Source organism: Phyllobates terribilis, unplaced genomic scaffold, assembly GCF_046119375.1.
Source record: "Phyllobates terribilis strain yellow unplaced genomic scaffold, ASM4611937v1 Scaffold_116__1_contigs__length_5312468, whole genome shotgun sequence".
Classification (NCBI taxonomy): domain Eukaryota; kingdom Metazoa; phylum Chordata; class Amphibia; order Anura; family Dendrobatidae; genus Phyllobates; species Phyllobates terribilis.
In genome coordinates, this window is record NW_027362876.1 from 922,860 (window position 1) to 940,726 (window position 17,867).

Below are 17,867 nucleotides of genomic sequence, written 5' to 3' on the forward strand. Positions count from 1 at the left end.
ACAGGACATTGATCCCAAACACACCTCCAGGCTGTGTAAGGGCTATTTGACCAAGAAGGGGAGTGATGGGGTGCTACGCCAGATGACCTGGCCTCCACAGTCCCCAGACCTGAACCCAATCGAGATGGTTTGGGGTGAGCTGGACCGCAGAGTGTAGGCAAAAGGACCAACAAGTGGTAAACATCTCTGGGAACTCCTTCAAGATTGTTGGAAGACCATTTCCGGTGACTACCTCTTGAAGCTCATCAAGAGAATGCCAAGATTGTGCAATGCAGTCATCAAAGCAAAAGGTGGCTACTTTGAAGAACCTAGAATATAAGACATATTTTCAGTTGTTTCACACTTTTTTGTTAAGTATATAATTCCACATGTGTTAATTCATGGTTTTGATGCTTTCAGTGTGAATGTACAATTTTCATAGTCATGAAAATACAGAAAAATCTTTAAATGAGAAGGTGTGTCCAAACGTTTGGTCTGTACTGTACATTTTTTCAATGTAAAAGAGGCCATTGTGAGGAAAGCAGAGGAGTTGGGTCCTGGTGATTTCAATGGAAAATGCATATAATTGATCACATATCTATCCTGAATGACTCTTGCTAAAAGAAGGGTATTGAAACCACTACTTGATGCCATCCGGGAAAATGGCCTGATGTACTCCTGGGGGTACCCATTCCAGCTGTATATTTTCAAAGATCCAAGCAACATGAGACCTATTTGTGATGCCCTGGACATTCCATATATCTGACTGGCCACCTGTTCTACCATTGCCCCAGAGAGTACCAGCACGTCACAGAAGGCGTTCAATGGATCAGGAACTTGATGGTGATGCCGACAGATGGGAAAGGAACCTGCCAATCATATGAGCTCCTGAAATGAATCTTGTCTTCCCTGATGAGAGACAGTTTGCAGATGCTTACTTATTTCTTTAAGCATATAATTAGATATATCTAAATAGAGCATTAGGTGCCACTCTTCCACTATATAGAATGTCTAAGTTCACATAAGATCTTAGACCGGCATATAAGTTGAGTTCACATGATACTACTGTAATATCAGGCTGTATTACATTACTTGCTTTATATTCCATGGTTCCACCTAATAGGAATCCTAGAACTGAAAGTTTGACCTTACGCCTGTAAAGACAACCCCCAGTTAGGGACTTGCATTGGGATCTGCTTGTTTCGCATTTTCCTACTGTTTTGATATATTCATAATCTATACTTCTTAGACACTGAGAGGTAGACGTTACTATCTACCGTCTATACTTCCTCTTTTAATCTTTCTCTCTTCCATTCCCCATTTTTTTCATATAATATGGCACAACTCAAAACTTGTTCATTAAATGTCAGAGGACTTAATGTTCCAGAGAAAGGAGCTCAAGTGTTTTATCGTAGGCATTAACAGCATGTACATTTTCTCTTTCTTCAGGAGTCACACTTTAGAGGCGATCATATTCCTCAGATTACTAATAGATATTATTCATCTTGGCGTCCCAGAAAAATGCTGTTTTGAAGTCTAAGGTGCTGAGTATAGGCCGCCACAGATCACTGCTGCATACTATTGTAGAAACACTGTCTGACACGGAGAGGAGGTATGTGTTTGTTAAGATCTCCATCTACTCCAAAATTTTGACTTTGGCAAATTTCTATCTCCCTAATTGTGACCAAATTAAGACATGCCGTCATTACTTAAACTAAAATATTTTGTGGAGGATCTTATCATCATTGGAGGTGACTTTAATTTTGTCTTGGATCCTTCTTTAGACGCGTCCCTGGACCAGAGTCACCAATCTAAAACACAAATAAAAGCTTTGCTAATTGTGCTTTGGTCTCAACCGGTCGATGTATGGAGGATACTACATCCAGACGTAAAGGATTATACCTATTATTCTCCTTTACACAATATGCATAGCCATATAGTCCTTTTCTCAATTAGTCGTCAGTTGCCTACATAGCAACCTACATCTCAGATAGGAACTGCTGTATGGTCAGATCATGCTCCTGTATATTGTAATCTGATTCTACCAGACTCCACCAAGGCTTCAGATGTTGGAACCTAAATGATAATCTGCTGAAAGACTCAATCTGTGTCTCAGACCTTGTTGAGACTATAGACTCCTTCACATATATGAGCATGATGAAACTAGCTTACCATTTCAATGGGAAGCACTCACATGTGTCCTCAGAGGGATAATAATAAAACATAGATAAATGCTAAAAAAAGGAGAGAACAGCTAAAGTCTCCCATTTGCTTGAGCGGATTGATCTCCTTGACAAACAACATAAACGATCTGCTTCCCTCCAGGTATATGTAGACCTGCTTAATGCTAGAAGAGAGCTAAAGTAGTTTCATGGATGGGGTACTTGAAAATATTGTGTAATTTCAGGGCACCTACTTATGGAAAGGAACCAAGTGGAAGCTTCCATTCTCGGTACTAGATATGGGGCCTCCTCGAGAAAATGACTTAAAATGTTGTACACTAAAGTTAATATATAAGGCGCGGGATAGGGGTAAAATATTCTGGGGATTGGAAAGTACACAAACTATACTCCTTTATGGCACAACTATAACTTACCAGAGCTACAGAAACTAAAAAGTGTTAGTGAGTGGCAGGATAGGGGTATAAGTTTGGTATTACAACTCTTGAGGGATGGATTATTCAAGAGCTTTGAACAAATAAAGGCAGGTTTTAACCTTCTGCATAGGGTGTTTTATCAATATCTGCAAATACATCTTGCATATAGTACACAACTAGAATAAACGCCATACTGATTGATAGACATCACCCAATAGATACCATTACTACATCGTTGAATACAAAAGGTCTAATATCCCTTATTTATAGGCAGTTACTTGCCCTACATTTGGATAATATTGATAGTTAAGACAAAATGGGAGGAGGGTGTGGGTCAATTATCTGAGGAGCAATAGGGGAAATACTGGATTTGACACCGAAACGTTCATTGTCAGAGTCACAAAGATTGTCCCGAATTCTTCTCATTCATAGGGTATATAGATCCCCAAGTATTTTACTTAAAATTGAAATACAAACAGATGACACATGTCCTAGATGTGGTCAAAATGACGCCCACCTGATGCATATGACGTGGGAATGTGTAAATAATGGTGACTACTGGAAGGGGGTGATCGCTCTTGTACTATCTGTATTTGGGATACAACTTCAGTTGGAACCTAAAATCTGTATCCTAGGACTCCTGGGAGAGGTCGTAGACCCAGACTCCCATATGGCAGTAGCTACCTCGAGAAAATTATTCCAAGCCAGATAGTTGTTGGCACTACATTGGATAGACAATTCTCCCCCAACGATAACAGAACTAAAATCCAGGATAAATAACACTCTATGCTTGGAAAGGGGATCTTATATAAAAAGGAACGCTCTCAAGAAATTCATACACATATGGGAGCAATGGTTAATTACCCCAGGTATTGCTTCAGAAAACCTCAGAAATACTATACTGGATCATTTGTTCATTTCCTTACAGTAAACCAGTAATTTATATTCTTATACCTAAGGTGTCAGCAAATAATAATTGTCTCAGTCCACACAGATATATTCTTTTTCTTTTGATGTCCCAATAGGGAAAAAAAGCCGTCAGGAAGTATTCAGATATTTATGTACAAATGTAAAATTACTTTTCCAAAACATTGTACTATAGAGCGATATTGGGATTTATATCATTGTAAACCGGTTGTTGTATTGTTTACTGGTTTTTCTTTCTTTTTATTGTTTTTCTCGCAATGTTTGTATAACAAAAAAACAAAATGTTGGTAATTCTTTTGTTTTTTTTTTTCATAAAATCGATCTGATTGAAAAACGAAAGGAGGGAAGGTCTTTACTAGATCAAACGTATACAAAATTCGAAGATCACAAATGAAGGTACTCGTACGAATTCGCAGATAAATGTGGTCGCTTATTGGCAAGGAGGTTACATCCACGGATGCAAAGGACATACGTATCCAAAATAAAAGGGGCACCCGTGCCAGAAATTCATAACCCCATTGACATATCGGAAGCATTTAGTTTCTTTTATAGTTCGCTATATAATATTCATGGACAATACCACGACATGCCACCTAATATTCTTGAAACAAAAATTGACAAATATATTATGGACACTGACTTTCCTTCCTTACAGACCCCTGAGCAGGAGATACTAGACAAAGCTTTCACTGAACAAGAGATAGGAGAGGCCAATAAATCATTCCCTATCGGAAAGAGGCCTGGGGGAGATGGATCCAATAATAGATTTTATAATATGTTTGCACCTCTGTTAGTACCATTTTTAGCCAAAGTGTTCAATAATATCTCAGAAGACTCCCCTTTTGCCCCCCAATCACTTAAGGCTAGTGATGAGCGAGCACTAAAATGCTCGGGTACTCGTTGCTCGGGTCGAGCAAATTGGAATACTCGGGTGCTCGACCCGAGCAACGAGACCAATGTAAGTCTATGGGAAACTCGAGCATTTTTCAGGCGGCTCCCCTGGTGGTCTGCAGAGGGCCTAAAAGTTGCCCAAATCGATGGGAACAGTGCTCAAATGACATGGGAACAGCATGGGGAAGACCCCTGGAAGCATTTCTGACTCCCAGGTCACTGTTGTCAACAACGTTGTCAGAGTATTACGGCACTTTTACGGACTCACAATAAAACATACAAAAACAAAAACAAAATGGATTTTCTTGGGAAATATGTTAAGGAACATCCTTTCCAGGGTAATGACTTGTATAGAAGGCAAAATAAATAACCAAAACCAAAAATACTCCTCCACACCTTGGGCTATGTTCACACGTAGCGTTTTTGATGCGTTTTTGCACTTTTGCATTACTTTCAACCAAGACAAATGCATTCACCAGGAAATGTCATTTTAACGTTTTACAACCTTATCTGGCCATGTGGTGTGTGACACATCATCAGACGCATACAGTTCTGAAAAGACATGGGAAGACCTCTGGAAGCATCTTTGACTTTCAGGTCACTGCCTAAAAGTGTGCCCATCATAAGTGATCCTTGGAGCATGCGAAGATGCCTCCCGCCATGCTCCTGTCGTTGCAGACTTGCAGCAATCACCGTCCACGTCTTTGTCCCACTGCAGCGTTCAGTTGTCCCTACCCCATTCCTTGGAATGGAAGCGCAAGTATGCAGGCAGCCACCCACCCACGGGCTGCAATACTATACTGCCAAATTTTTGACAGCTGCTTGCACTTGAAATGTGGCCTTTTAGGCTCATGGAGGCGGAAGCTTTTCATAACCTCATGCCGGCGGCGGCCGGGTGTCCATACTCGGTCCCCAGCCACCACTATATTTCCCGGTATCGCCTCTGCCTTCCACAAGCACGGGTCCCACAACATTACCCGTGCCCTCCCCAGTGCACTTACTGGGAAGGACCGCCTAACCACAAACACGTGGACAGGTGAATGTGGCCAGGGACGGTACGGAGCCAGTTCACAACTTTTTTTGCTGAGAGTTTTATTTAGCTCGGTGAAAGGACTGACATAGAGGGAAACCATATCTACCCTGCGTGTCATTTCTCCCAGGAAGTTCTGTAATGCAACTTATTGCAGAAGCAATGGCAGCCCATCCAACTTCATCTCGCACTTGTCGGTGGTGCTTTGACACACACACATCTTTCTTTGCGCATTTAATTTCTTGAATACAGAGTTGGACAATGGCCTGATCTGTAATGCGGTTTGAGAAATAACATGCATAAGCATGGCCGATCCACATTAAAAAAGCAGCCATAGAGTGTCCGGGAACCTTCCCCCACACTTTTCTTAGTCAGGGCTGCTTTTCGGCAGGGTTGGACGGGCTCACCAGAGAACCGGAGACTCCTCCGGCCGGCCCTGGCTTCTCCTTCAGGAGAGTTCATAGTGCCGAGGTGAGGCCATGATGATGATAGAGGCCACTATCTGCTTAGTTTTCTGTTACTTGGAATGCAAGTGCAAGTATGCAGCCAGCCACCCACTCACCCACAGGCCGCAACACTAAACTGCCAGATTTCTGGTCAGCTTTTTGCACTTGAAATGTGGCCTATTAGGCTCGTGGAGGCAGAAGCTTTTCACAACCACATGCCTCATGCCTCGTGTCCATACTCGGTCCCCAGCCGTCACTATTTCTCCCGGTGTTGTCTCCTTCTTCTACAAGCGCGGGTCCCTGAACATTACTGCTGGTACTTTTCTGTGGGAATTTGCTTGCCTCCTACCAGCCTGGAATATTTCCAGCAAACTATTGTACAACGCCATGGTATTAGCACTGCCCCCAGTACCAGTAGCGAATCCATCCCCAATTTCCTTCTCAGGAATTTTATTTGGTAGATTGAGTGGCTGCCCAAATACATTTTCTCACAAAGGAGCTGAAGATAGAGTGGCAGTAGGTGCAAGTTTTTCCAGCCTGTTAGATATTAGAGGGTGAACGGCAGCACATTGAATCAGTGGTTAGCACTGAAGACTTGCAGCGCTGGGATTCTGGGTTCAAATCCCAGCAAGGACAACATCAGCAAGGACTTTGTATGTTCTCCCCGTGTTTGCGTGTGTTTCCTCCTCAGAAAAAAATCAGCCATAGAGTGTCCGGGAACCTCCCCACACACTTTTCTTAGCCAGGACTGCTTCTTGGCAGGGTTAGACAGTCCCACCAGAGAATCCTCTGGTGTGCCTTGGCTTCTACCTCAGGAGAGTTCATGATAGCGCTAACTTTGCAGCCGCTATGGGGCTCTTGAGCGGGTGAGAAAGGTTAGCCCTCAGAATCAAATCCTGTGGTGGGCACAATGTTTTTGCAATCTGAAACAGCTTCTCAGTGGGAGTTGTATTTCACCACAGCCATATTCTTTAGCTCGGTGAAAGGACTGGCATAGAGGGAAACCGTATCTACCCCGGCTGTCATTTCCCCGTCACCAGGTTCCGCCCATTGTCACACACGACCATGCCTGGCTGTATGTTCAGCGGTGAGAGCCACAGATCAGGCTGCTGTGTTACAGCTTTCAACAACTCTGCAGTGCTGGGCGGTTTGTCAATTAAGCATGTTATCTTCAGCACAGCCTGTTGCCGCTTGGCCAAGGCAGTGCTGCAATGCTGTCAGCTTGTGACTGACGTGGTCATTTCGGAGATGGAGGAGGAGGTGCATGAGCTGAACAATGTGATTACATTGTTGTTAAATTAGTGACCCCGGTTTTTTACTAAAGAAAGATCCTATTGTTTTTTTTTTTTTCCTTTTTTTTTTTTAAGACAAATGCATTCACCGGGAAATGTCATTTTAACATTTTACAACCTTATCTGGCAATGTGGTGTCATCAGACACATCCTGTTTTCTTTATGATGGAGGGACTCTGAAAGTCATAAAGCCTATTTTTATAGTGACATCAGATGGCCCTTACTATTCTTAAAAGGCCAGCAGTCGACCCTAGCTATTGTTAGAGAGCCATCAGCCGGCTATGCTGTGTTGTTCCCATTATTAACAATTGGGTCTCCTATACTGTTATTGCGTATCCAGTGACTGCAGGGGTGGCCAAAAATTTGGACGCAACCCAATACTCCTTTGAAGAGACATAGAGGAGGGTCTCAGTAAAAAAAATGTTCCCATTATAAAGGAGTGGGTCTCCTATAGAGGTAATGCCCATGCTGTGACTGCAAGGGCTGCCAAAATTTGGGAAAAACCCCACTAAGAATTTAAAGACACATACAGCAGGGCCACAATAACAAGGTACGACATGTTCCCATTAGAAAAGAGAGGGTCTGCTATACAGTTATCGGGTATGCAGTGAGTTCAACGGCTGACCAATTTTAGTAAAAACACCACTAAGAATTTAAAGACACATGGAGCAGGGCCACAGTAACGACAAATTCCCATTAGAAAGGAAAGAGTCTCCCATAGTGTTGGCCTATGCAGTGAATGCAAGGGCTGCCAAAAATTTGGAGGCAATTCAATGCCCCTTGAAAGAGACATGGAGGAGGGCCTCATAAAAAAATGTTCCCATTAGAAAGGAGCAGGCCTCCTATACTTGTAATGCCCATGCACTAAGTGTATGGGCTGACAAACATTTACCCCTGGGGGGTATACATGAACATACTGTATAAAAAAATTTTTTTACGGGCATCATAAACACCCTTTAAAAAAATTATGTGTATGTTGCATCACGGACCATGGTCACCCTGGTGATATGGTGGTGGAGGATGAGGAGAAGGAGGAGGACAAGAGCAAATAGCCAAAATCAGGAAGCGTATACCCATGTGTGGGTGTGAGAAGGTGCATGGGAATACACCTCCCAAAAAAAGACACTGGATTGGAGTTTATGTTACGCTGCTATCATTCGGTGGTGTTGAGAAGTCTGGCCCAATCCAGCCCTTGTTAATTTTTATAAGAGTCAGCCTGTCAGCATTTTCAGTTGACAGGCGGATGCGCTTATCAGTTATAATTCCACCAGCAGCACTAAAAACCCGCTTTGATAAAACGCTGGCGGCAGGGCTGGCTCCATCTCATTGTGCTCCGCCTGCAATGCATCCTCTTTGATTGTGAGCAGAGAGCGTTTCAGAAGACAGAGAAGCGGGATGGTGATGCTAATTATGGCGTCATCGCCGCTCACCATCTTGGTGGAGTCCTCAACGTTTTGGAGGATGGTACATATGTCTGACATCCATGTCCACTCCTGAGGTCTTATGTGTGAAGTCTGAACTGAATACCGATGGCCTTGTTGATGCTGGTACTCAAAAACTGCCCTCTTCTGCTCAGAAATCCTTCCCAACATCTGCAGTGTAGAGTTCCAACGCATGGGGACATCACACACCAGTCTGTGAGCCGGAAGCTGCAAACGCTGCTGAAACACTGCAAGGGCGGCGGAAGCTGTAGCTGACTTTCTAAAATGGACACACAGGCGACGTACTTTAACAAGCCGATTCGGCAGCTCCGGGTAGGATTTAAGAAACCGCTGAACCACGAGGTTAAGCACATGGGCCAGGCATGGTACGTGTGTGAGCTCGCCTTGCCTCAGAGCCGCCACCAGGTTCCGGCCATTGTCACACACGACCATGCCTGGCTGTAGGTTCAGCGGTGTGAGCCACAGATCTGTGTGATCTTTCAGAGCTGTCCACAACTCTTCAGCATTGTGTGTTTTTTCACCTAAGCATATTAGCTTCAGCACAGCCTGTTGCCGCTTGGCCGAGGCAGTGCTGCAGTGCTTCCAGCTTGTGACTGATGTGGTCATTTCGGAGATGGAGGCTGAAGAGGAGGAGGAGGATGAGGTGCAGGAGCTGTAGACTGTGTGGGCTACCCTGATTGACCAAGGGCCCGCAATCCTTGGCGTCGGGAGGACGTGTTCCGTCCCAAGGTCCGACTGAGTTCCGGCTTCCACTATATTAACCCGGTGTGCCGTCAGCAAGATGTACCGTCCCTGCCCACAAGCACTTGTCCACGTGTCCGTGGTTAGGTGGACTTTACCGGTAACGGCATTGTTGAGAGCACGGCTAATGTTTTGGGACACGTGCTTGTGTAATGCGGGGACAGCACACCGGGAGAAATAGTGGCGGCTGGGCACCGAGTACCGAGGGACGGCCGCCACCATCAGGTTGTGGAATTCTTCCGTCTCCACGAGCATAAAAGGCAACATTTCGAGCGCAAGCAGTCGTGTAATGTGGGAATTTAGTAGTGTGGCCTGTGGCTGCATATTTGTGCTTGCATTCCAAGGACTAGGGTATGGGCAACTGAACGCTGCACTGGGACAAGGACTTGGACGTGCTTACTGATGCTGCTACTTGAGAGTGTGCAACGACAGGTGCAGGGCAGGAGGCATCTTCGCATGCACCATGGACAGGGGATTGGCTTGCATGCACAACAGCGGAAGAAGCAGTGGTGCCACCCGCAGACACTGTTCCTGGACCCTGGGGTTCGGCCCACAAAGTCGGGTGCTTTGCTGCCATGTGCCTGATCATGCTGGTGGTGGTCAGGCTGGTCGTTTTGCCACCCCTGCTGATGCTAGCCTGGCAGGTGTTGCAAATGGCCTTTTTGGGGTTATCGGCAGAGTCATTAAAAAACAACCAGACTCGGGAAGACCTAACAGTTGTACTGGCAACTTCCTCCGTGTTGGTGTTACGGGGAACGGTTCCCTGCCTTCTGTCTGCGGCCACCACACTGCTTCTTCCTGCCTGTTGGGGTGCTCTGCCTCTCTCCCCCTGTGTGCTGCTGTCCTTGCTCTGCATGTCCTCCTGCCAGGTTGGGTCAGTTACTATGTCATCCACCACCTCGTCTTCCACTTCCGCACCCTGGTCCTCCTCCTGACTTTCTGGCAATTGTGTCTCATCATCGTCCACCTCTTGTGACACTTTCCCACCGTCACCTTCGTGTGACCGTGGCTGCTCAAATATTTGGGCATCGCTAGACGTGATCTCCTCTTGCCCCGCTTCAAGTGGACCGGGCGAGAGGCCCGAATCTATAAATGGAAAAGTGAACAGCTCTTCAGAGTGTCCAAGTGTGGGATCAGTTGTCTCTGGGTACTCGGCATGGTGGGAGGAAGGAGGATCAGGGTGAGGAATATGCGGTCCAGACTCACGGCTACTGAGACTTGACCGTGTGGAAGACAGGGTGGCGATGGTGGTGGCTAAGTGACTGGAAGCATTATCCGCTATCCAACCAACAACCTTTTGACACTGCTCTGGGTTCAATAGTGGTGTGCTGCGGTCCCCTAGAAATTGGGACAGGAAGGTCAGGCGAGAAGATGTGGGTGTTTGTTGTGGCACAATTTCAGCTTGCCCACGGCCTTGTCCTTGGCCTCTGCATGCACCATTAACATCACGTCCAGTTCCCTGTCCCTTGCCACGTGCCTTGCCCATTTTAAATGGAGGACAGTATCTTCAACGCTCACTACAAATGACTGAATTTGGAGCGAATTTATATGTGATCCGTGTGAAGGAGAAAACAGAGTTTTCAATACCTTGCTTGTAGGTAAGTAGTTTGACCAGCAAACTGCTGTGAATTGCTTCACTGACACACTGAAAGAAATTTTTAATGGAGGCCAGAAATGGCAGTATTTTCTGACAATGTATATGTGATACGTGTGACGGAGAAAACACAGTTTTAAATACCTGGCCTGTAGGTAACTGTTTTGAACAGCAAACCAGTGTCAAAAACTTTGCTGACACACTGAAAAAAAAATTTTAATGGAGGCCAGAAATGGCAGTATTTTCTGACAACGTATATGTGATCCGTGTGACGGAGAAAACACAGTTTTAAATAGATGGATTTTTAGCGCTGTAGTATGGAAAGGACCTCGCTGTATTCTGCAGAGCCAACAAGCAAATGGCGCAGAAAAACGGTGTTCTCTGGGTTGCTTTTTAAGCAAATAATGAGGATTAAGATGCAAAAAAATTATTCCTGGCCCCAGAGACCTGGGCCTATTTCCAGAAATATCTAACAGCAGCAGCAGGAGACAGAGCTGTAATGGAGCCTCTTGTGCTATATGCACTGCAGTCTGCTATTTACACTGCCTGCCTATATACAGTGCCTGCCTGATATCTCTGCAGATGGATTAGTTAGTCCTCAAAAGAACTGTTTGTTAAGATGGATATGTGTAATGTACCGTTTTTCTCCCTACACCACCTAATACACAAGCAAATCTCTCCCTCACACAGCAGCAGCTCTCCCTATACTGTCTGATCCGGAGTGACTGTGATGAGCACAGCGGCGCCAGGTCTGATATACACCTGATGACGCTGTGCAGCCAGCCAATCACTGTAATGCCCACAACCAACATGGCTACGGCAGTACACTGCATGGCAGGCAATCCCTGCTTGTTCATTGGCTCTCTAAAGAGCGCCAAACATGCAGGGAGGGGACCCGAGTTACTCGCCGAGCTTGTCGAGCACCATGATGCTCGGGCGAGTACCGAGTAGTGGCGAGCGCGTTCGCTCATCACTAGTTAAGACCAGACCCGGCCTATTTTCCAAAGGTGGCCTCCAAATTCCACAGAACACAGGAGATCATTCTCCCCTCATTGTATACTAACCCAAAAGATTTAGAGGAACAGAGGCTTCATACTCTAGATTAGACTGGTTTTGGTTCAGTATTTGGAGGTAACAAGGCCTTGGAGGGGAAGTAATGCCTTATTTGTCTCCTTCCAGGGAGCTAGTAAGGGACTTAAAGTTACAAGGGGAACTATAGCTAGATGGCTCAGGGACGCCGTTAGCTTAGCATATTCCCCTAGTAATGTGCCAGTTTCAGAGAACCTGAAGGGCCATTCCACAGAGCTGGTGCAGCCTCCTGGGCTGAGAAGGCGGAAGTGTCCATTGATAACATATGTAAGGTAGCAACATGGTAATCTCCTTCTACCTTCTATAACCATTACCGGCTTGATCTTTCTTCATCTGCTGATCTATCCTTTGGGAGAAAGGTGTTGCAAGCGGTGATCCATCCCTAAGGTGTCTGTTCTATATAAATCTCTCAGGTGGTGCTATTGTAGGAGAAGGGGAAAAAAATCATAGTTACCTACCAGTAACTCTATATGTTCTCTATATATAGGTGCATAGTGAGAAATGTTTTATTTGTGGTAGTTGTGTACTAACATACTGTCTGGAGGTCCTCTCGTGCTCTAAAACAAAACTGATGCGGAGGAGAGGTACCGCCTTTTTTATTCAGCAGGTTTCCTGTCCTGGGTGGGCGGATACCATCTCTCAGGTGGTGCTGTCATGGGCTCTGTAAAATCCTGTTACCGGTAACTATGATTTTTTCCATTTACAGACGATGGACCTGAGTGGCGCTTGTTGTTTGTGACATGAGTAGAAGTTTTTATTGGTATTATTGTTGCCTTCATAACTTGGTGGCTTTTTATTCCATATTTGGGAGGCAGAATGAACAAACAGTTGGACACCACGCTCTACTGCTTCATTCTATGAGGTTTTCTATTAGATTGTGAAATGTCAGCGTCTTGGTGAATAATTAATTCAATATATTTACATAACTTGCCATTATTATAGACAGTTTAAGTAGAAATTTAAAAAAATATAAAATCCAAGGATATTTTATTGAAAAATAATAGATTTTTATCTTTGCAGATGACTGTACCTGGAGATCAGAGGGACAGCTGACCTCTTCAATTTTTAAATCAGATGATCTTGAGATCCCACAGGATACAATTGAAGTGAATGCCATTACTCCAGATATACCATCATCCCTTCACAGCAAAGATCTGTCACCTGATCCTTTGAAACAGGTCCTGTCTTCTGATTCATTAACAACTACTAAGGAAAATCATAGTCACAAATTAAGCATTAAAAAACAAATTGCTCCTAAAGCAAAGAAGACATTTTTAGAATATGGAAATAGTTTTCCTCTCGAAAAATCTCTTCCTAAACATCAAAAAATTCACACAGCCGAGAATAGATTTTCTTGTTCCAAGTGTGGGAAATATTTTAACAAGAAATCAGATCTTGTTAGACACCAGGGAACTCACACAGGGGAGAAGCCTTTTTCATGTTCAGAATGTGAGAAATGTTTTTACCAGAAATCAGATTTAGTTATTCACCAGAGAACTCACACAGGGGAGAAGCCTTTTTCATGTTCAGAATGTGGTAAACATTTTAAACAGAAATACGGTCTTGTTATACACCAGAGAACTCATACAGAGGAGAAGCCTTTTTCATGTTCAGAATGTGGGAAATATTTTACACGGAAAGCAACTCTTAATAAACATCAGAGAAGTCACACAGGGGAGAAGCCTTTTTGTATTGGTTCGTTTTTTTATCATTCTGCACATGACACAATTTTTCCATGGAAAAAAACCTTTTTCTCTGTTTGTACCATTGGTCCTGTGTTGATTTCTTACAATTGTAGGAGCTATTTTACTTTCTAAATTAGGAGCTTTTCTGTATATAAAGCTCGGTTTGGATGGAATCAAATCACCTATTATTTTGTCACCATGTAAAAGTGGCCAGTGTTTTTCCACAATCCGTTTTATTTTCCTATGGTCATGGCTGTATTGTGTAATAATTGGTACATCAAATGGCGCATTTTACAGATTTTTTTATATTGGTAATTAATAGAGATTCTCTACGTATATTCGCTATTTTCTTTTTTTTATCTCCTTCAATTTATTTTTATTATATCCTTTTTTCTCAAATATCTCCACCATTCTCAGTTTCTGTTTGGTAGTCCTTTTTTTGTACAGTTTCTTCTGATACGTGTAAATTGTCCTTTTGGGATGTTTTTAAGCCATATGGGCAGGTGACAGCTATCTACCTGAATATATCCTTTGCTATCTGTGGGTTTGTTGTACGTTTTTGTTATTAATTGATTATTCTCTGTAAATATTGTGATATCCAAAAAATAATTGACTCTTTACTAATAGTCGATGTAAAATGTAGATTAAAATCATATTTTTATTTAAATTATTAAAAATAATTTCAATGAATCTTGGTCCCCTGCCCAAATAAAATAAACACCTGACGAAGGAGCAGCATCCAAAAGGAATGGGGGTTTTGGCGTGCAACGCACAGGCTTCCAGATGGCCAGGTAATATATCCTCCCTTTACAACTGACCACAGAATTCCCTATGGTACATGAATAGGGGACATAAATTGTATTCTTGTTCACCTGCTTATCTCCATGTGATCTTTAGCTTATTATATATTAGTGCAATATAGGAGACCCATAAACATGTCTAATGATTTATCTTATTGATGTATTAGTGCACGATAGGAAACCCTTTTCTACCTATAAACATACCTAATTAATTATCTATATTTTATATTTATGGTGATATGATCCTATTGTTTCCTATTTAACAACCCTTATGGGTGCTATTTACTAATTAACAGCTTTATTTCTGAGGCAAAATATCATATTTATAAAAGAACAATGTGTATTATTTTGGTCATGTAGAATTAGTTACACTCTGTTTACATCATTGTATATTCAGACAACTTTAGGCTGAGTTCACACGATGCGTTTTTAATGCGTTTCCGCTGCGTTTTTGCAGTTGCGTAAACGCCGCGGAAACGCAGTAAAAACGCATGGTAGAAGGGCAGCAATGTTCCCCAATTGAAATCCGCATGTGCTGTGCCCATGATGCGGATTTTTCCGCAGCGTAAACGCTGCGGTCAAAAATCCGCAGCATGTCAATTAATTTTGCGGAAACGCTGCTCTTTTGCCGCCATTGACTTGCATTAGACCGCATGGAATCCGCATCACTGTATATGTTAATGCGCTTTTCACGCGGTCCAATGTGCGGATGGTACCCGGGTGTGGATGAGAGGACTCTCATCCAGACCCAGGTACCATTAAAAAAAAAAAGAATAAAATAAAAAATATATATATTCTCACCTTCTGACGGCCCGCGCAGCGCTCCTGCTTGGTTCCCGGCACTTCGGGTTTGAATGAAGAAGGACCTTCGCTGACGTCAGAGTCATGTGACGGGTCACGTGACGCTGACGTCGGAAGGTCCTAAAGTCTTCACTGCCGGCAGCCGGGACCGAGCGAAGCAGGACACCGAGGGCCATCAGAGGGGAAAGTATATATTTATTTTTTATTTTTTGACATTCACACACTATATAAATCCATGCCGGCTGCATGGATTTATATAGTGTGAAGTTGACAAGCACTTTCCAAGTGATGCTAAAATCGCTTGGGAAGCGCTTGTCAACCCGCATGCGGAAATGAAAGTGAAGACCGCTTCATATCCGCATGTCCCTGGCAGGAAACCGCATGTACAATCCGCATGCGTTTTTTCCTGCCAGAGAGATGCAGAAACGCTCGGGAAAAAATCCTGAGCATTTCTGCATCGTGTGCACATACCCTTATTCTACATTATAATCATGGATCCTTCTTTATATGTGTGATGGGCCTGGTCCGGTTGTGTTTAAATAATGCTACATGAGATATCAATTTTGGTTGAATTGTGTGTGTGCACCCTTCAGTGCCGAGCCATTTAGAACCACTGTTTGCGTATAAATAAAGGTTTTCTATTTTTGAGATTTATTGTCTCTGTCCCCCCTTTTTTACGACCAATTTATTCGGCTTTTTCTCTTTTGGTATTTTGCATCTTTCCGAATGGTCAGCCATTGATGGTCTGGGCAATTTAATTAATGTGTGACTGACATTAATCTTCCTTACATTGTATTGACATATATTTCCTGCCAGTAGTCCAGTTATTTTTTCTGTCTGGTTATCTCGTACGTCTTTTGCATAAGATGAGACATCGGTGTATTCACCGGGACTTTTTTTATACAAATCCAAGGATTTCATCCTTTATTTTCTTATCAGAATCTGAGGAAGTGTCTTCAGAATTATCGCTTTCTTTATCCACAGGCAAATGACAGTAAATGTTATTGGAGTAAAACTCACTATATGATTATCAGGTGATATGGATTCCTTCATCATAAATGGTGTATAGGACTCCTCGTATACTGGTCCTTTGTAATGCACTCAAAGATATTGTAATCCAGTGTCCGCAGTCACTATTACTGGATGAGCCAGGTTAGGGGACCTATGAGGATGTAAAGTTGTTTCCTATTGTTATCTGTGTCCCTGAGAGAGGTGCTGTCCTCTGCCTGTGTTCACATTCTGCACTTTGCCCGGCCCTGGCTTTACATGTGGCTTATGAATATTCCCGTCACTCATTGACTGCAGGGAAGTGCTGAGACATCCTTATGCTGGAGCCAGAATTGCTGGAGATCTGGGCTGTATATCTGTGGGAGGACAATGTCTGAGGTCTGTGCATTCCTCCATATATTATCAGAATGAGAGCAGACACTCAGCTGTTTTCCAGCCACCGCCATCGATAGAAAACACCTGATGGGAGTGATGACAGCAGAGGCGCAGGGACTTCACATTTTACAGCGGCTGTTAGTCAACTGGATGAGATCCGGCAGGCTGACGGGCGGAGGGATCCAACCTGCATTGGAGAGGGAACCGCGCATGCCCGGGCTCTAGAGAGGGCTAAAAGGACGGACAGATACCAGTAATGCTATCACTAGGGGGCGCCATACTGACCATCAGAGGTACATATGTATTAAATGGGGCATCATTTGTATTAGGTTTAATTTACAAAAGCATTTCTTTACATGATGTCTACAGGATTATCTATAAGTTCTAAGGTGGCACCACCCCTTTAAGGAGACATCTTTAACCCCTTAACAACATCTGACGTACTAATACGCGTCTGTGCCCTGGGACTTAAGAGCCAGACCCGTATTAGTACATCATGGCGATCGCGCGAGCACACAGGCTGTGCGGGCGCGATCACCGCCGGATGTCAGCTGATAGTATCGGGTGTCAGCTGTGACAATGTGCAGGGAGCGGTCCTGCACCGCTCCCAGCACATTAACCCCCGCGATGCTGCGATCGAAGTTGATCTAAGTCGATCGCAGCATTGCGGGGGCAAGGGGAGGTGATCGCAGATACTCACCTCCTCTTCCGGCTTCCAGCGCTGTCTGCAAAGGCTTCCCGGGTGTTGCCATGACGACCCGATGTCGTCATGACAACATCCGGGTCACCAGACAGCAGGAAGATTGTTTGGACATGCGCAGTGCATCTCCAAACAATCTTCTCCCTTTCCAGCGCTGACAGCCTGCATGGCACAGGGATGGTGCTGCATTCCTGTGCCATGCAGGCGATCAGAATAAAAAAAGTGAAAGTCCCACAGTGGGACAAAGTAAAAAAGTATATAAACTTTCAGAAAGTGGAAAAAAAAAAAAAAATTGCAAAAATATTAAAAAAAAAATAAAAAAAATAATCCACCAAAAATAAAAATATAATGTACCCATCAATAAATATTATTAAAAAAAAAAAAACAAACAAACAATAGAAGTACACATATTTGGTATCGCCTCGTCCGGAACAACCTGACCTATAAAACTGTCCCACTAGTTAACCCCTT

General features: G+C 43.7%; 1 pseudogene; it reads left to right on the forward strand.

Annotated features, from left to right (window-relative positions):
- Positions 1 to 13,916, forward strand: part of LOC141201450 (uncharacterized) — a 35,271-nt pseudogene extending 21,355 nt beyond the window's left edge.
- Positions 13,917 to 17,867: the final 3,951 nt, after the last annotated feature.